Genomic DNA, 17,084 nt, shown 5'->3' with positions numbered 1-17,084 from the left:
CCCTCAAGCGTCTGCTACAGGCCCTTAAGCGTCTGCTATAGGCCCTCAAGCGTCTGCTACAGGCCCTCAAGCGTCTGCTACAGACTCTCAAGCGTTTACTACAGGCCCTCGAGCATCTGCTACAGGCCCTCAAGCGTCTGCTACAGGCCCTCAAACGTCTGCTACTGGCCCTCAAACGTCTGCTACAGGCCCTCAAGCGTCTCCTACTGGCCCTCAAGCGTCTGCTACAGACCCTCAAGCGTCTGCTACAGGCCCTCAAGCGTCTGCTACAGGCCCTCAAGCGCCTGCTACAGGCCCTCAAGCGCTTGCGACAGACTCCCAAGCGCCTGCTACAGGATCAAGTTTAACAATATAATACAATTTCCATTAACTTAACTGTTGGGCCTTATAATTATACTCGAAACTTGTTAAAAGTTAAGAAACTGGTTGTTTGAAAGTACGTATGTATTTACACATTCATATGCATGTATATATGTAAAGTATGTATGGATCTAAGTATGCATGTATAAGTTAGGTGAAATGCCAGCAATGATAACCAGTTAAATGCTGATTTCATTCAGTGTTTCCGGTTAGATAAATTGGCATTTATATAAACACGAAATGTTCCGCCACTGATAACAATTGCTGTTTAACACCGATCATATATTTCCACCTATATTACCAGGTCATGTACAGTAACAGCAAGAAGGCAGCTGCTGCAATATTTATCAGACAGCTGCACTGAAAATAACAAGGTAGTTGTACCAGCCGTTACAAATCAGCTGCACCAGCCGTTACAAGGCAGCTTCACCAGCCGTTACATGTCAGCTGCATCAGCCGTTACAAATCAGCTGCACCAGTCGTTACAAGGCAGCTGCACCAGCCGTTACAAAGCAGCTGCACCAGCCGTTACAAGGGAGCTTCACCAGCCGTTACATGTCAGCTGCACCAGCCTTTACAAATCAACTGCACCAGCCGCTACAAGTCAGCTGCATCAGCCGTTACAAATCAGCTGTACTAGTAACATTAAATGTATGCTACACACTCATGAGATCTTCAGAAGTATTGTATTAGAAGGCAGCTTCAGAGATAGTGTATGTGGACTCAACTTCAGAGATAGTGTATGTGGACTCAACTTCAGGATTAGTTTATGTGATGTCTATGTGATTAATGAGTAATATTTGTGAAGTCAGCTTAATGAGTATGTGAAATTAATTTCAGTATTCTGTTGTCATCTTACGTTCTAAAGAACGTAAAGAATTACTCAAGAGTCACTGCCGAGGGTGAGATATAATGTGCTTGCGTTGTACACTGATACAATATTACCTTCAAGTCACTGTAGTCGGAAAATATACTGAATCCAAAATCTCGGTGCTCAGTTTCCTTAATTGTCTGTCATAAGTGCTTGAAATGCACTTTTCAAGGTTTAAGACAATAATTCCCTACCAGCCAAATTCTCAATTCATATTCCAAAATATGAATTGTCGACAAGTATTTTGGTAATTAGAATTATACAAAAATAGTCTTAACCATTAGGTCGCAAATAACACTTATGATCGTTCGACACTAATTAGATAAACATTACCATTTTATAAGAAATGACCATAAGCGACCCATTGAAGACGTAAATCATGAATCTAAGTGCTTTACTTGGGGACGCGACGATATACCTAGAAATAAATATAAAATCTCTCCTCAAATCATGCAATTAAGAAACACATTTTAGGGATCGTTCCAATCTCGGGTAATTTAAGATAAGGCTACAGACTCGTACAGTATCCTTCATAAACATATATTGAGCATAAGAAGGGAAGATAACCCGCTGTAACTCGCATGACTCCAACAACTGGTTGACTGCATTTTCAAGGACATGAAAAATGATGAACTGGTTCGCAGACTCCTATACATTAGACTTAGAGTCTTCAATAAATTAGACGTAAAAGTCCCCATGCATTAGACGTGCAGACCCCCAGCTGAAGATGTTCTCTCTTTTTATTGAACCTGTTCTCTTTTATATCAAAGAATAAATGAGAAACAAAAAAAAATTCATAACAAAGTAACTTGAAGTAGTTGGTGTGTGATTTAGCTAATTTGCATATTAAACATCAAATCATACTTAAACCTCTCAGTAACATTTGCATGTCCGTCAATTAAATTTATTATAAACATCGTATTTAGCTAGTCGGTCCTGCTGGGCAAAAGCCAATTCAATAATAATGTTTGAAGGCCCCATTAGAAGTGATCATGATATCACGTCCAAAAATCACAGATCAAACCTGGAGTAACAGTTACAATGCTAAGGCCAGACACTGCTGGTCTAACGTCCGGCCATATAAGATCCGTGGGTGTGTTTTATTAGTGTCCTCGACTTTATTATTCCACAACCATTTCCTTCTCTCTCTGCCTAGCACGGCTGGAGGTATTAAGTCTGCGGACTCTTCTACCCACATTTAAGTGTAAGTTTATTACATCTTGGCCGGTACTGCCTGTATTTAGTATTCTACTGCAGTGACAGCTGTCTTCAGCGTCCTTTACACCTGTCGCGCCTTCACTCAGCTGCAGTAACAGCTGTCTTCGGCATTCTCCACATCTGTGACTCGCATCACTACACGGCAAACTCGAATTTTACATGAAAATATTTTAATATTCCGCCAGTCGTTCTGTAATAACGGTGAAAGACATCAACTCTCTTACCTTCTCTTGTTAACAGATAATATCGGATATAGATTAAAGTTATGTGGTAAATATTCTATACCAATGCATTCATGTTACATCTGACTCAACTGTTTTATAAGCAAACGTTTGAGCCAGATAATTCCTTGTGTTATGCCCAAGCTAGTTAGCTCTCTTGTCTTTAAGGCTGCAAGGAGCTCTGGGCTCTTCACTTTATGCTGCCTTTATTGCAGCAAACAATTATCCTTTCTACCCTACAATCTATCCCCCCACTCCCTCCCCAGCTTCCCTACCTCTCCCTACCTTTCATGTGTTCCCTACCTCTCTCTCTCTCCCTCCCTGTCTCTCTCTCTCTCTCTCTCTCTCTCTCTCTCTCTCTCTCTCTCTCTCTCTCTCTCTCTCTCTCTCTCTCTCTCTCTCTCTCTCTCTCTCTCTCTCCCCTCCCTCATTAATATTTATAGCGACTCGCTCTTTCTCGGAAAATGTATTCATAGAAAACCCCAACAAGCAAAACATACTAATGCGCCACGACACAGCAGCAGCACTTTTGGACCTGCGTCTTCTCGTTTCTTGTAATCTGACGTCTTAATTTATCAGGATATTGAAGTAAATTTGAACATTAAGTGGGAATGTTTTGACACTAAGTATTCTTCTCAAAAGTGTTTGTTTTTTTTAAACGATGACGGTAGCATGTAATAGGCATTTCTACAGGTTCCTTCTGAGAGGATGATCGGCATGTTGGTACCAAGCATCATTGTAAATCTTTTAAGACGAGAGGGAAGTGCTTGAGGAAAAGTATTAGATCAGGATTGGGTTTGGACGAACATTCTTTATATTTATTATTAAAGGAAACAAAGAAACGCACATAAACACATACACACGCGCACACACTCACATACACACGCACGCACACACTTACATACACACGCACGCACACACTCACATACACATGCACGCACACACTCACACACGCATGCACGCACGCACGCGAACACACACACACACACACACACACACACACACACACACACACACACACACACACACACACACACACACACACACACAAACACACACACACACACACACACACACACACACACACACACACACATGGGGGCCTGGTAGCCTAGTGGATAGCGCGCAGGACTCGTAATTCTGTGGCGCGGGTTCGATTCCCGCATGAGGCAGAAACAAATGGGCAAAGTTTCTTTCACCCTAAGTGCCCCTGTTACCTAGCAGTAAATAGGTACCTGGGAGTTAGTCAGCTGTCACGGGCTGCTTCCTGGGGTGTGTGTGTGTGGTGTGGAAAAAAAAAAGTAGTTAGTAAACAGTTGATTGACAGTTGAGAGGCGGGCCGAAAGAGCAAAGCTCAACCCCCGCAAAAACACAACTAGTAAACACACACGCACGCACACACTCACATACACATGCACGCACACACTCACACACGCATGCACGCACGCACGCGAACACACACACACACACACACACACACACACACACACACACACACACACACACACACACACACACACACACACACACACACATGGGGGCCTGGTAGCCTAGTGGATAGCGCGCAGGACTCGTAATTCTGTGGCGCGGGTTCGATTCCCGCACCAGGCAGAAACAAATGGGACAAGTTTCTTTCACCCTGAATGCCCCCTGTTACCTAGCAGTAAATAGGTATCTGGGAATTAGTCAGCTGTCACGGGCTGCTTCCTGGTGTGTGTGTATGTGTGGTGTGGGGGGAAAAAAGTAGTTAGTAAACAGTTGATTGACAGTTGAGAGGCGGGCCGAAAGAGCAAAGCTCAACCCCCGCAAACACAACTAGGTGAATACAACTAGGTGAATACACAGCTCCATTAACTGCACTGTCAACTTCGTCCCTCACTCCTGGCGCCCTGTTTTACCCCCTCACATGGAGGACTCTCCTCCACTTCGCTCAACTCTACACTTCCTTCATCTCCTCCTCCTCCTTTTCCTCCTCCTCGTCTTAGCCCCGTTTCTCTGGCTACTTATCATCCGTCTCCGCCTCCTCGCTCTCCTCATGTGGAAGCACAAACCGAAACTGTCTCTATTTTCCGCTGGTTACAACTTGTAATAAAGTTGTTACATCTTGGCTTAACGTGTTTATGACGTATTAGAACGTTGTTACAACTGGCTATATTGGTTGTTATAACTGGTTAGGAAGTGTTAAAACTTATTCGAGCGTTGTACCAACGTCGTAGTTTCGGTGTGTGTTTGGCGGGCATCAATCTCTCACTCACACTAACGTCACCCATCTTCCCTTCTGCTCTCACTAATTCTCGTCACCTCCACTCTTTTCTCTTGACACTCTTCCTCCCCCCCCCCCTTTTCCCACTCCTTCTGTTGCGGATTGTCCTCGTTCTCTTTTCATTTCCATCTCCTTTCTGTAATTTTCCTCGTGCCTCTTCCCCCTCTCTTCCTCCATGTTCTCATCTCGTTCTTCTTCGCCCGTATAATTTTCTGCCTCCAATTGCTCATACTAATACTCCACTCCCTTTCTATTTCATTCTCGGCCTCCTCTTATTCCTTATTTTCATTATCCAATTTTCCCCATCAATTTTATCAACTCTTCATTATCCTATTTCTCTTTTCCTACCCCAGCCTACCTTAGCACTCAAAACGGAATTCTTTATAATAACCAAGAAGAGTCTTAAATGTCAGGTACACAAATGCCGAAGGTATCTCCAACAAAGCGAGTGAGTTAATTGAAAGAACCTGCTAGATAGATCTTTATATTATATCTGTGGTAGAGCTTAAACATACCGAGATGGCCACAGATGTTTTCCAGAGGCCACCAGATTGTGAGAAATGATGAAGGTTTTCTTTTCTGGAAGATCGAGGTACTGAAAGATCAAAGTACTGGAAGATCGAGGAAGTTACAGTCATAGAATGAACTGGAAATAATCGTAACGTAGAAACTTTGAAGACAATGTTTTTACCATTATTATTATTATTTTTATTTAATTATTATTATTATTATTATTATTATTATTATTATTATTATTTCAATATATGTTCGTGTTATTGATCGCATAGATATTTATATAATTTTATAAACACCTTACAGGACTATGGTGTTTCCAACTCAAACATGCCACACACACAATTGTTAATATTTGAGCGCCAGCTGAGGCTAATACGACGACGTTGTCGCTAAGTTATCCCAAAGTCGTCCCTAAGACACAAAGTTTGTGTCACGGTAACTTTCAGGGGCCTCAGCGTCCGCCCGCCCCTCCTCCTGTCCCTATACCCGCCTCTAATCATGCTACATTAATTGATCATTCTTGCATCCCACCACGTTCCTTACAGCTGTCCTAACCAGCATTTCATCATAGATCCCTGTGCCCCTTACCTGCTTGTTATCAGAAATCCTGGCCTTACCAGTCTGCTATCATTCTACATTGAGGTGATTCCGGGGCTTAGCGACCCCGCGGCCCGGTCGTCGACCAGGCCTCCTATCACATTACTAGCGTAATATATAAACCAAATTTACCCACAGTAAGTTTTATAACACTGCATTGGGTATATTTCGAGAACTGTGAAAATAGTTTGGACTTTTTCACAGGAATACATCTTTCATTTCAGTCAAAATTTTATTTTTCAAACGCAATAAAGTAAAGGTAGTTCTTCGGGTGATACTTTTTTAAGTTTTCAGTGGAATATGTGTTATATTCGACCGAAATTGGCTGTCAATGCCTATCTGGGAAATATCGCAAGACATTCGCGAATGCATTTAGCAATTTTGCAGAAGGATTCTGTGCAAAGTTTTGCCATGACTTACTTGGCAACACTGCAGAGATGTTCTGTATAAAGTTTTGTCATAACATGTTTGGCAAGACTGCGAGAGGAATGTAAGGAAGTCCTGACTACTTCTTAGCTTTGACTCAGTGGGTGACCCCCTCCTAGATCTGACTCAGTGGGTGACCCCTCCTAGATCTGACTCAGTGGGTGACCCCTCCTAGATCTGACTCAGTGGGTGACCCCTCCTAGATCTGACTCAGTGGGTGACCCCTCCTAGATCTGACTCAGTGGGTGACCCCTCCTAGATCTGACTCAGTGGGTGACCCCTCCTAGATCTGACTCAGTGGGTGACCCCTCCTAGATCTGACTCAGTGGGTGACCCCTCCTAGATCTGACTCAGTGGGTGATTCCTCCTAGATCTGGCTCAGTGGATCACTCTCCTTGATCTGACTCAATGGGTGACCCCTTCTAGATCTGACTCAGTGGGTGACCCCACCTAGATCTGACTCAATGGGTAACCCCTCCTAGATCTGACTCAGTGGGTGACCCCTCCTAGATCTGACTCAGTGGGTGACCCTTCCTAGATCTGACTCAGTGGGTGACCCCTCCTAGATCTGACTCAGTGGGTGACCCCTCCTAGATCTGACTCAATGAGTGGCACCTCCAAGGCCCGAATCGGAATACTGTCTCACAACCTGCCCTTGAGCACCCTCGGCGAAGATGATTTCACACCCAACGTGGATGAGGAAGGGAGACCCAACCAGAGATGTACACACTGAACAATGATCTTTGATGTCTCCAGATAATTTTGGAGCTTAGTGGTCCGTGAACGTGTTCATTGTTCACGCTATACTGGTCCAGGTGAACACTTGACGAAAGGAATACTTTATGAGAGGAACAGTTGACGAGAGGTACAACTGGAAGGAGTTACACCGGTAAAGGTACACCTATATAGCGGCATCAGTGGAACTTTTTAGGTAATAAACATATCCCGTGGTTTTCCTGACGGGCAAATTACTCCATCGATATCTGACTCTGAACAAGTCGCGGCCTCACGTAACTACGTTTCTCGTCTCTCTTAGCCCTGGCGGACACGTGGGCACCAATATTAAATTCCTCCCCCTCCCCCTCCCTGGTGAGATATGACACATACGTGCCTCCTACGTATCAATTCAGCCTTGGCAAGACGTGCTAGATACGACTCTCCCTTAATCTTATTCCTGGCCAGGCCTGGCTATGCGCTTTCACGCCCTGGACGTGTATTGCAGGACAATAACCGTTCCGGGAAGACGGTGAGGGCAGGGTGATGTGTGTGTGGGGGCCTTACCCGCCGTGCTCAACCATTCGTGATTCTTGACACGAAGACTTGTGCATCATTTCCTGTGAACTGGAAGACGATTATCGTTAGCCACGACGACAGAAATGGGAGTCTGCCTCCCCCTCCTCTCTTCCCCCGACTAAAGATGACAGAGACTGGGAGTCTGCCACAGAGAAAAGGCGACAGAAATTGTAAGTCTGCCAGATAGACAAGCTGATAGAAATTTGAATGTCTGCACATAGACAAGACGACGGGAAACTGGATATCTGCCATGTAGACAAGCGGACAGAAATTGTACGTCTGCCACTTACAGCAATCTGCTGCCACTTAGTGTAACCTGCTGCATTCTGTGTAAGGATCAGGCCAAATTTGACTGACTAAAAAATCCTCTCTTTACATCATTTCCTCCCCCAGCTTACTGAATAATACAGTTCATCACAGTTGATTCTAACAGCTCTCTTCTACATGTTCCCTTTCCTCTCTATGGGCTTCTTAGTTCCCAGTCCCATTCTATCGTGGTTAATATCCCCGATGATTGATGTGTGGTGACGCAAGGTGGCTGGTGGAACAGGTAGGAGGTGACGCAGGGTGGCAGGTGACGCAGGGTGACAGGTGACGCAGGGTGGCAGGTGACGCAGGGGTGACAGGTGACGCAGGAAGGGAGGGTGTGCAGAATGGCTTGCAGAGACAGCTAACCCCTCATGGTGTTCTCGGAGATCAATCCCCCTTGCCGGAGCCTCTGGTGGTCTCAGCTGCCGGGGTGGTGCCGTCGGCGCCACAAGCCGACGGCACACATGGCAGGCGGAGTCCGTTGTCTCGCCCAGTGAGGCGGCCCGATGAGGAGGCGTTATGGTGCGCACTGATGTGATGAGGTTAATGGTAAGGGTGCGTGAGGTTTGAAAGAGATACGTGAGGTTAGTAAGGGTGGCGGACGTGAGGCCGGCCCTTGAGGTTACCTTGAGGTGCTTCCGGGGCTTAGTCCAGCAACCAGGAGGCCTGGTCGACGACCGGGCCGCGGGGACACTAAGCCCCGGAAGCACCTCAAGGTAACCTCAAGGTAAGGAGGCTAGTGAAGGGGGATGCGTGTGACCAATGGAGGCACTCGACTACATGCATTTTAAAATTAGCTTCAATTTCTCTCTCTCTCTCTCTCTTTCAATCCATGATTCCCAAATAGATTTTCTGCTTGTACGCACAACCGCATCTCCTGAGTGTGAACGTGAAATTAGCATGATATATGCCTCGGCGGGAGCTGCATGATCAGCGGGAATCATATTACCATGACAGGTGACAATTATTATGCTGATAAAGCGTGCTTTGAATATCTGCTTGATTATTCCAAGCAACACCAGGCTTGCTTGCTGCTTGCCGCGACGATCCGAGACCGTTCGTGTTTTAGTATAAGGGTTCCCTGTAATATTGTATAAGGGTTCCCTGTAACATAGTATAAGGGTTCCCTGTAACATAGTATAAGGGTTTCCTGTAACATAGTATAAGGGATCCCTGTAATATAGTATAAGGGTTCCCTGTAACATAGTATAAGGGTTCCCTGTAACATAGTATAAGGGTTCCCTGTAACATAGTATAAGGGATCCCTGTAACATAGTATAAGGGATCCCTGTAACATAGTTTAAAGGATCCCTGTAATATTTAATTAACTTGAGAGTATTTTGACGATTGTTTTTAAGTGTGTGTAAGACGATAAAGGGGTTGATTACTCACAATACCTTAGGGGGGTACTAAAGGGAAGGTTTAAAGTCTCAGTTGTTGTGCCATTTAGGAACTACTGAGATTATTTCACATTATGAGCCCCCATAGCTTGGCTGGTAGGAAAATTGGTCTAGTATTCTTATGGCCTGAGTTCGAATCTCCGATAGGGAAAGAAAATTTATCATCCACGCTACTGTGGAATACATCTTAAATTGAAGGATGTTTAAAAATATTACATATATATAAAAAAAACATATAGAGAAATGCTGGAAAGCTAGAAAATGGCGTAATTTCAAAGAACTGTCTTAGGTTCAGTAGGAGCCGGTCGGCCGAGTGGACAGCACGCTGGACTGTGATCCTGTGGTCCCGGGTTCGATCCCGGGCGCCGGCGAGAAACAGTAAGCAGAGTTTCTTTCACCCTATGCCCCTGTTACCTAGCAGTAAAATAGGTACCTGGGTGTTAGTCAGCTGTCACGGGCTGCTTCCTGGGGGTGGAGGCCTGGTCTAGGACCGGGCCGCGGGGACACTAAAAAGCCCCGAAATCATCTCAAGATAACCTCAAGAACCTCAAGATAGGTAAATGGGAGGAGCATCCAATATGGGCGACCAAGGACAGGGATAATAATAAGAGGTTTTCTCTAGAGTGTCTCCAGAGATCTGGCATTATTGAGGGTAGTTCATGGGACAAGAGCTTATACATATTTAGTAACTGGAAACAGACATTGAGGCGCAAGAGACTTTTGTAACACTTCACAGTATATCATTGTAATCACTGTATTCTGCGTCACTGTATAACTGTATATATATATATACACACTTGTGTGTCTACTATTTGTATTTTACTGTATATATATATATACACACTTGTGTGTCTACTATTTGTATTTTATGTTTGTGCCTGTAGGATCGAGCTGTTAGCTCTTAGGGCTTCTTGACCGTCGGTTGTTTAATGTACTGACCCCCCCCCCCCCCTGTCCTATTTCTCAAATATCATGCCTGATACATGTATCTCTCTCGCACGCACACACACACACACACACACACACACACACGCACACACACACACACATTCCCAGGACGCAGACCGTAGCAGCTGTCTAACTCCCAGGTACCTATTTACTTCTAAAAGAAAGGAGGAGTCGGGTGAAAGAAATTTGTTTCTGCCTCCGCCGGGAATCGAACCATGGGAACAGGGGGACCTGTTGTGTGTGTGTGTGTGTGTGTGTGTGTGTGTGTGTGTGTGTGTGTGTGTGTGTGTGTGTGTGTGTGTGTGTGTGTGTGTGTGTGTGTGTGTGTGTGTGTGTGCGTGTGTGTGTGTGTGTGTGTGTGTGTATACTCACCTAGTTCTGGTTGCGGGGGTTGAGCTTTGGCTCTTTAGTTCCGTCCCGTATGAGTGTGTGTGTGGGGGTGGGGGGGACGTGCGTGCGTGCAAGTGTGTGTGTGTGTAATGTATATTCCACGGGAATGGATTCTGTTCATTAATAGTAAAGTTGAAAATATTAAAATACTCGGAAGGATATTAGAGGAGGAAAAAACTGAATCCTTGAAGTAACTTGGATATTTATTCCAAAAGTTCCCGACAGAGAAACACTTGGAATCCTCAAGATGCTGACAACTCGTGAATGCTTTTATCAGCTTAGCTGAGACGAGGGTGTAGGAGATTGTGGCAAAGTCTTGGTCACCACCACAAATAACTCAGTTTCTCTTTCTTCAGTTCCAGCAGCCGTGTGTGTTTTGTGTGGAGGCTTGAAACACAGGCTTACATGTTAGGGCAAGTGGCTTGAATGATAGGGCGAGTAGCTTGAATGTAATTGGATTTTAAAAACATTTAAGCCAAGTTTCATTGTTCTAAAGTCTTAATAAAATTTCAGCGGTGGACCTCAAAGACCGCTGGAGAAGCGTTTGAGTCTGTAGGCAATTATTTGTATTTGTTGTACGTGGATAAAGTATTTACAGAGTTGTGGTTCGAACAGAGGTCGTCATCGAAACACTGTTCGAGAAATGTTTGAACGCTATCAGCTGTGAGTCGTGTGTAGAGCGGGTTTCGATTATAAACAAGAAGATTTGGCGGCTGCGTAGAATAACGGTTGGCTTTTGCTGATAAGGACAGGCTGATTATAGAGTAGGTACGATTCGAACATAGAAAGAAAGCGAATCAATGTTCAGGAAATATTCGAACATCAGTTGTGAATCATGTATAAAATGTTCATACGCTTGCTTCCCAAATGATTGCACTTAAACTTTACTCATTCCATAGTGCCAACGTAAAAATATCACCAACCTAATCTACCCTTTTCCTAGCTATACGCAAATATATAATAATATTAATTAGTATATAAGAAAATATAGAATTTGTTACACATTATATTACAATTTCAGAAAACGTCTTGGGGGATGCCCCCAGCTTCAGGAAAACCCAGCATCAGACTACGCTGGTCCAAGCTGTATCTGTCCCCAAAGATGCATTAGTGACATTTTCTATATTTTCTTATATATGAGAAATTATCGTTTTTAATGTTAATATTACTATTATTATATATTATAGACTTGCGTGTTCCTAGGGTAGGTTAGATAAGTTTTTTCAATTTTGTTGGCAAATATTTGTTAATGTAGTGGATAGGGGAAGGTTTTAAGAAAGGTATGATTCAAACAAAGGAAGTGAGCGAATCGCTGATCACGTGAAAAGTGTTTTTTTCGTTCAGTCATAAACAGTGGGCGACTGCTGAATTGATAAGCATTTCACCATTGATAATAAGGATAGGCTACTGAAGGTGGATTGACGAGAAAGGATCAATCCTTTCTCACAGGAGAGTGAGGCTCAACTCATTCGAGCAGGAGAGACAGGGTCGACCCATTCCTGCAGGAGAGACAGGCTCGACCCATTCAACAGGAGAGACAGGCTCGACCCATTCCTGCAGGAGAGACAGGCTCGACCCATTCCTGCAGGAGAGACAGGCTCGACCCATTCCTGCAGGAGAGACAGGCTCGACCCATTCCTGCAGCAGAGACAGGAGAGACCCATTCCTGCAGCAGAGACAGACTCGACCCATTCCTGCAGGAGAGACAGGCTCGACCCATTCCTGCAGCAGAGACAGGAGAGACCCATTCCTGCAGCAGAGACAGACTCGACCCATTCCTGCAGGAGAGACAGGCTCGACCCATTCCTGCAGCAGAGACAGGCTCGACCCATTCCTGCAGCAGAGACAGGAGAGACCCATTCCTGCAGCAGAGACAGACTCGATCCATTCCTGCAGGAGAGACAGGCTCGACCCATTCCTGCAGGAGAGACAGGAGAGACCCATTTCTGCAGCAGAGACAGGCTCGACCCATTTCTGCAAAAGAAAAAGCAAGTTCGACCCATTCCGGTCACATTCACCTACAGCCCCGAGTTGGAAGTGCAACACTTTTTGGATACAAAATATGGTGTCTCCTCACTCCAGCCATAAAAAATATAGAAAAATACTACCACCTTCGACCTCCGTCTGCAGGCCCGGACGGAGGTTCATATTTGTTTACAATTCTCACAATACAGAACAACATTTATAAATGTATTTGTAGATATGTATATGTTTATACAACATACATTTCTCGTATTCTGATGGAGTACTGCATAGGAAGGCTCGAGAAGGCTTTAAATACGAAAAGGCCACTTTGGAAGACTCGTTTGAAAAAGGATGAAGTAGAGATGAGAGATATGATGTAATGAGTCCAGTCTCCTACAATGTAAAGAATAATGAGACAAGCGAGAGACGAGAAAAATGAGTACAGTAAATCTGTAGCGAGTTAGAGCAGATCAAAACTAGTATTTGAAGCTTTATATGGGTGACTGATGTATAGTGAAGGAAGAAGTTTTATGTCCTACCGAACAGAAGGTGATGGGTTGTGTATGCAGGTGTGGCAGGGAGCAGAGGTGTGAATGGATATAATAGAAAGAACACATATACACACATTTTTTTACTGTGTGTGTGTGTGTGTGTGTGTGTGTGTGTGTGTGTGTGTGTGTGTGTGTGTGTGTGTGTGTGTGTGTGTGTGTGTGTGTGTGTGTGTGTGTGTGTGTTTAAAGAAAGGAGTTCGTCCCTGCATGTGAACAAGTGAACACGATATACAGCATTCTCTCAATGTTATTCCCCTGCCGATTCCCTCCTGTCTTCGTCTCCTGGACTCTACCCGCTTGCTATCTTGTCGTCTCCTGCCCCTTGCCCATTGACCCCCCCCCCCTTCCCTTCCCCTTCCCCTTCCCCAGATTTCCCCACCCATCCCTCACACAGGACCAACACAGCTGAGGCAGCATATCGTCGCTCCACGATATACTAGCGTGAAAACTACGACCATAACTGTCCGTAAGAAGAGAGAAATAAGTGTGATTTAAGGACAATTATGTTGCATAAGCGGCCTCACCTCTCAGCCATTTTAATAATAGGTATCTGCAAGGGCGCGGTAGTTGCACGGATGAACGGCCAGGTATCGATGTATTGTTGTATTTATCACTTTTATGAGGTGCTTTGAAGCGGGGGATCGCGTTTTCCAGCCGGATTTAGGTGTACTGAATGACTGTCACAGCAACCGTTAATTTGCGCATCAGCAGTGGAGATGGGATAGTGTGCCCATATGGCAACTATCTCTTCCAAAGATGAGAATAAGAGAGGAGGGTTGATAGTGTCTCATGTTGACCAAACCACACACACTAGAAAGTGGTTTGGTCAACTTTCCATTCTTAAGTCAACTTGACCATTCTTAAGTCGATTGTGTTCGACACAATCGACTTGAAAATGCTCCAGGACGGACCGAAACGTCGGCGTCCCTTCACTTTCTAGTGTGTGGTTTGGTCATCATATTTCAGCCACGTTATTGTGACTCCTCGTCTGCATAGTGTCTCATCTCGATTCTCTCTTATGAGGTTTCATTCTCTCATTCTCTCTCCTCTCTCTCTCTCTCTCTCTCTCTCTCTCTCTCTCTCTCTCTCTCTCTCTCTCTCTCTCTCTCTCTCTCTCTCTCTCTCTCTCTCTCTCACACACACAATATCACAAGGGAGCAATAAAGACAGCAGTCTGGTTGGAGATGGATGAAGATACATATATTAAGAATATAAGAACAATAACATTCATAAAGCATTTTGAGAGACTTGATAGAGAATCATTGTTAAAGATTGAGAGGCCAACCCCCGAATCCTGATTGTTAAACGGAGCAAACAACATGGACACACGTGTCTAGAGAGCAACAGCTCTATCACTCTAACTAAAACATAGATTAACTCGATACATAATCATAATTACAAGAATAATTAATTCTTAGATTCATTAACTCATATTTAACTGTAGTTATGACAAAAAAAACTCTTGACGAAACATGTCTTATATGCTAAAATCTGTTGTAGCAAAAATTAGAACATCAAGCTCACAGTTATTCTCTAAATGGATTCCTCATTCCAGGAAAACCCTGTTATCTTCTGTGATAAATGAAAATCGATCATAAATAACACCGATAATGCAGATAACTGTAATCGTTTGGGTCTAAATAACAATAGAGATAATTGGAACGCTGTCAGGGAACCAGCTAGTGTGACAGGTAACAGACAAGATGTTACTAGACAGGCTAACGTCACCATCCAATAAGCAATGACTCCTAACTTGAAGTAAACGTGTTATAGACTTAATTAATACCACTTACTTGGACTTATTCATCCAGGTAGGCATGCTTTAGCCAGCTGTAACGAAAACATTGTTTGATTTACAGTAGATATATTTAGGCATTAATTAAGGGAATGTTGTAATGGTTCCAAACTATAGAGGGAAATAGAGAAATGTCCCAAAGAAGTATTAAAGAAATTACAACGAGATTTGAGCGACAAACTACGGACAACTTTCAGAACACCAACAATGTAGAGAGAACCTATAGTAAAGTCGTGTACAAACTTCGAACTATCGCTAGGGACAACACCATATTTTTTGAGTGCCAATATCCTAGATTTTTTTTAAATATAAAATATTGAAAAAAAATAAAGTCAGCTGGGACGGCAAAACACTCAACAGAGCCAACAGGAGTAAAAACGAAACTAGTAAGAAAAGCGCAAATTGGAAGGCAACGCTCTGGACTGACCATGAACGCCTTAGATGAGTGTCTTATTTGGCTACACTTTCGAGGATTATGCAGAGGAAAGAAACCCTGAGGTCAGTGTATATTCACTGGGCTTTTTCTAGTTGCCAGCCCCAAGTCCTTGGGCTGCTCTCGTGGCCAGCCCCCTACTCCCTAGACCTGCGTCTTGGGTAGCCCCCTACTCCCTGGACCTGCATCTCGGGCAGCCCCCTACTCCCCAGACCTGCGTCTTGGGCAGCCCCCCTACTCCCCAGACCTGCGTCTTGGGCAGCCCCCCTACTCCCCAGACCTGCGTCTTGGGCAGCCCCCCTACTCCCCAGACCTGCGTCTTGGGCAGCCCCCCTACTCCCCAGACCTGCGTCTTGGGCAGCCCCCCTACTCCCCAGACCTGCGTCTTGGGCAGCCCCCACTGCCTTGCCATGAAACACTGCTCTCGTAAATATTACCGCTATGATTTGCAATTATCATTTTTCTTCCCTCCTCTATAATCACTTAACTATTCCAATAAACAATATTATCGTTTCAAGCCAATATTTATTGAGTGGCTCCTCAAAAATGTATTTAATAATATGAACCATTATCTTTTTTTTTGTAAAAAAAAATATATGTTTTGTCCCCGTATGAGCATTCATATATATGTATACATCCATACATTCATACATACATATTCCCAGAAGTACACTCCATTTCTCGGTGTACATAGTCAACAATAGCTTACCTTGGTTCTGGACTATGTTCAGAACTAATTTAGAATACCTACTGATAACCACTTCCTATGGTGAGAACCAGGCAATTGAACCGGACGGTACAGCGATGGCTTCTTTTCTTGCAGGCCCGAGATCGATCCTCGATGGTACTAGTGATTGAGTAACAGTCTTTCCCTCCGTCCCCTTTTCCCCAGCGCCTATTCTGTTCTCGAATCCTTTCCATGTGTCATATGGCCGTCCTGGGTGAGCGCTTTCTCCTCATCATTTCCCTTCCTTCCATTCCATGGTGATGTAGGATTTACTCTGTGCTATAGCCTAAGATGTGAACATTGTTCTTTTAAAATCAATGGGAGTAAAATATTGCTCTCGCCTGATTGGATTGTGATTTTTATCTCTGAGATCCTGGCCAATAGAAATCGATCACATGACTTATCTTTGATATCTTGGACAACGGAAATCAATCACACATCTTATCTTCGATATCCTGGCCTACATAAATCATTCACGTAACTTATTTTTGATATCCTCACCAACAGAAATCGATCACAACTCATTTCTGATATCCTAGTTAATAAGAACCTACAATGTATCACACCTGACTAAGAGAGAGCCACATTACCCGATCACATCACCAATTAATAGGATTGCTGGCTGTGCCATTTTCTTAATAAGCTAATTAAAGAAATATTAATTAATTAATTAAACAAATATCCTAATAATAACGTAAAAAACTTAATATTTTGAGCCAACATAGCAGGAGGGAGGGAAGGAGTTATCAGGGGGAAAGCGCCAAGCCATCGCGACTATATAGCACTTGGAAGTGGGGTCAG

Source organism: Procambarus clarkii, chromosome 5 (genome assembly GCF_040958095.1).
Source record: "Procambarus clarkii isolate CNS0578487 chromosome 5, FALCON_Pclarkii_2.0, whole genome shotgun sequence".
NCBI lineage: Eukaryota > Metazoa > Arthropoda > Malacostraca > Decapoda > Cambaridae > Procambarus > Procambarus clarkii.
This window is presented reverse-complemented; position numbering follows the sequence as displayed.